Below are 4051 nucleotides of genomic sequence, written 5' to 3' on the forward strand. Positions count from 1 at the left end.
AGAGAAAGAAAGAAAGAAAGAAAGAAAGAAAGAAAGAAAGAAAGAAAGAAAGAAAGAAAGAAAGAAAGAAAGAAAGAAAGAAAGAAAGAAGAAAGCTACACAGGATGGCATGAACTTATAAGTCCAGCACTAGGAAAGTGTAGACAGGTAAGTCTTTGACATTCACTGATCAACAGTCATAACATATTTGGCAAGCTACATGGCAGTAAAAGAGAAAAATGCAAACTTAGATGGTATCTAGTCTTCAAATGCACTCACAAAAGTGCATACACATTCATGACCACAAATACATATCTGGACTCAACTACACACACATTTACACAGACACACAGGCACACACACACAACACAGATATGCACACACACAAAGGAAGAGAGACATACTGAGAGAGAGAGACAGACAGACAGACAGAGAGAGAGAGAGACAGAGAGACAGAGAAGAGAGACAGAGAAGTTATCTACATGTGTAATGCAAGTGTTAGCCAAGATTTTTTTCAAAACAAATCAACCTGAGACATAGAACCACGTCACAAAAAGTAGAGATGCAGTTAGATTTCTCAGGACTCTCCCTCCTCCTTCGTACCATGTGAGCCTGGACTCACCCTTCAATTCTCTCTACTCCAGGAACTCCCCAGCCCCATGACTTGGGATGCACTAGTTGATTCTGACATGTGATACCCTCTCTAAGTCCCTTCCTAGAAGCTTAGCTATGATTCCGAGGAGGCATACTAATCATGGCCTTCTGCCAAGACAGCTACAGTGAGTTTTCTGTTCTCCACAGAACCTCTGAAGGTCAAAACAACAGAGGAGCGATGGTGCTCCTTCTCCTGGTCTCGCCTGCTTTCTCATATCAGTACAAGGTGGGTAGCACTCTGTGGCTATCTCCCACTTTTAATGCTTATGGTACTAGACCCGTTCTGTATGTCCAATGCCATCTCTCTTTGGGGGAAGATATGCCCTACTTTCCAATTTGTATTTTACTTGTCTTTCTTTTCCGCTTGATATAAACTGCATATTTCACTTTATACACTCCATGTCCTAAGTAAGAACTTAATATTAGGATGGAGACAAACCATTTCCCTCTGACTTTCTCACATCATCTATGATGATGTGTAAGAAGTATCCTTCATATATATATATATACATATATACACACACACACACACACACATATATATATATATATATATATATATATATATATATATATATTACAAGGGAAGAAATGAGAGCATGAAAGGAGGGGAAAGAAAATATCAAAGGACGACTAACATTAAACATGCCCTTCCCTCAGCAGTTCCTCCTTTAGTTAAACCTAGTAAACTTCAGCCAATTCCAATAAACATGCCTCAAAGCTTTTAACCCTAACTGGGTGTATTGAAAAAAATGGCAACATTGTATATTAAGGTTAACACATAATGGAATTAGTACGGTCTCCAGCGCACTGACTTCTCAAGAGTTAGCAGAGGTCTAAGAAAGTTTCAGACCATGTCTTGTGATGGAACTGAGCTTTTTATAACTAAAGCTACTGGTCTCCTAATAGCAAAAGATTAACACATGCAAAAGATTTAAAAAAAAATAGCTTTGCAGTTTCTGTCTGAATCCTGGACTTGACGGAGACATGGAATGGGAGAGAAAGTTACTGGATCCACTTTGAAATGCAGTTAAGTCACCTGTCTGGTTCATCAGCCCTCATCCTTAGACAAGCTCCCGCTCTTGCCTGTCCCTTAAATTAAAGCAAGATTTCACCTTTGGAGTCCTTATTCCTTAAGAAAATTTGGTTCTCAGCCTTTACATATGTTAGGGCATGCTTGAACGCATTGTAGTTACATTTTCTCTAAGTACTATTACATTTCTCTCTTCGTGTTAATAGAACAAAGACAGATTTTTGTGAGAACATAATTGTACCTCAACTTTCTGTAGTGTGTCTTCTGATATTATGTCAAACGAATGGTAAACCAGGATAGCCCATGTTCCAACTCAATGTCACTGTGCCATCCAGTACTTGTCCTGCTCTCATTTCAGAGAGCTTTACAAGAACTAAGTCAGACTGGAGACATGACTATGCTGTTAAAGGCTAAGGCTGTCAAAGAACTAAACTGTACTGCCATGGTCCATGATCACTTTTCACCAAGAGCCCATGCAATGGCAGCAATTGGTAAGTGCTAGCATGTATAAGTGTTAACTGAACCTTTCTCTATGTGCCCAGTGAAACCCTAAATTGCATTCATAATCAAATGGGCATTTTTCTTTATTTAATGTGATAAGCTTCTTTGAGTAAGAGTAAAAATTAACTAATTTGTGTTGGCATGACCAGAATATTTGATTATATTCTTTTTTGTCACTTTCTACTGGTTCTCTGTGAATTTCTTATCATTCACCCCAGTCCCACTCATCCCGCTCATAGCTGCCTTCCATACTTACAATTTTATTTGTGGAAGCTGTAGTATGTCATAGTGTATCCCACAGCATACCCTTCTGTCCAGACTTCATTTGTAGCAAATGTTCATTAGAACAACTCAGTTGGTCTAGTATGAGGCTTCTGGCTTCTGCCACTCTGTCAGTACTGGAACCTCACAGGGACTTCTCTCAAATATCCTGCAGTTGTCCCGTGTAGTTTTAGATCTGTAGGATCAGCCCCTTCATTCTCACCAGCAGTTCATTAGTGGGGTAGATTTTTGGGCTGGGATCATTCAAAGCCCTGTGATTGGGCCAGGGGAGATTCTCATCTAGGCAGCCCACCAGCTCTCCTGCCCTTGTGCTCCTGGAGACAACTCACCAACAACCCCTACAACCAGCTCTCTATCCTGATGCCCAGGTGAGGTGCAGGGTCCACTCTTCTGAGTGCTATAGTTGCTAAGGAACAGGGCCAGCTATCCTACTCTCACACTTGCCATCCAGGGAAAGGGTCAAGGGTGAAGGAAATATCTCTTTTGCCCATGAGGCAGACAGACAAGTTGTGGGGTCACACAGCCTCTGGGCCTGTTTACTTAAGCTTAACCCCTCCCATCTACCCGCCTCTGCAATGCCATCAGGGTCTACAGTGATGCCCAAGTTAGGTACAGGGCCTGCTTTCCCAAGTACTTCAACAGGTGAGGGGCAGGGCCTGTTCTCTGGCCTGATGCCCCATGCCCAGTTCTACTGCCTGCCATAGGTGGCAAGCGATGAGCAAGGACATCTCTCCCTCAGCCCTGCTAATGCATGGCAGACAATTATTAGGGCCAGATCACCAGCACCCTGGCTCCAAAGTCAGCTCTATTGTGCTGCACGGGCTCCTCTCCTGAGTGCTGCTGAAGATGGTGAGGTGCAAGGAGAGGGGAAGGTGGTTTTCCCTCATCTCTACCACCACTCGGTGGTAGGGCCAGTTCTCCCAGGGTTATATGTACCAGGCCTGTGCCATGCCAGACTGGTGGTCATCACAGGCTAGCTCCCATCTGTGGCCCCATGGCATGAGTCTGATAGGCATATAGGGCTTGCTTCTTGCCAGACCTTCCTTTGTGTCCCCATGCTAGGGTTGTTTGTCTTGAGTTCACTCTCAGCTAGGCCTGTGTAAACCCAGATGGGGATCTTCAAGTCTCCAGGCTCATGCTCCATCCTGGAAACTTGTCTGGGCCTGCCGGGCGCTGGTCCGGTGGTCATCTCAGGTTAGTTCCCTATCTGAGACCCCTACCACCAGACTAGTGGTCATCTCAGACTCTCTGTTAGGCTTCTATTCAATCCTGTGTTCATAGGTCAGAACATTGAATGCAGACATAGCCTCTCTCCTTCCTGCCACTTACTGACACACACGTCATGGAGAAGCCGTACCTGCAGTGCCTCTACAGGCAGATGGTAAGACACTTTGAGCTTAATTAAAATAGGCTTGGTTCCGTTTTTTATGATTTAATTCTATTAAGTGAGTAGGATGAGCCTACTATTTAGTTACTGTCTTTTCCACATTAAAAGATAATCCGAGGCTATAGAGATGGCTCAGCATTTACTATTGCTTGCTGCTTTTTCACACTGACTGAGCTCTTTCCCCAGCACCCAGGCCCAGTGGCTCACAAGCACCT

General features: G+C 43.6%; 1 non-coding gene across 1 annotated transcript; it reads right to left on the bottom strand.

Annotated features, from left to right (window-relative positions):
* Positions 1-3696: 3696 nt before the first annotated feature.
* On the bottom strand, positions 3697-3828 carry LOC115030770. Its single transcript, XR_003836362.1, has one exon. It is a non-coding gene; the product is annotated as a small nucleolar RNA SNORA17 (small nucleolar RNA).
* Between the last annotated feature and the right edge of the window lie 223 nt (positions 3829-4051).

The sequence above is a fragment of the Mus caroli genome, chromosome 3, assembly GCF_900094665.2.
Source record: "Mus caroli chromosome 3, CAROLI_EIJ_v1.1, whole genome shotgun sequence".
Taxonomy (NCBI): domain Eukaryota; kingdom Metazoa; phylum Chordata; class Mammalia; order Rodentia; family Muridae; genus Mus; species Mus caroli.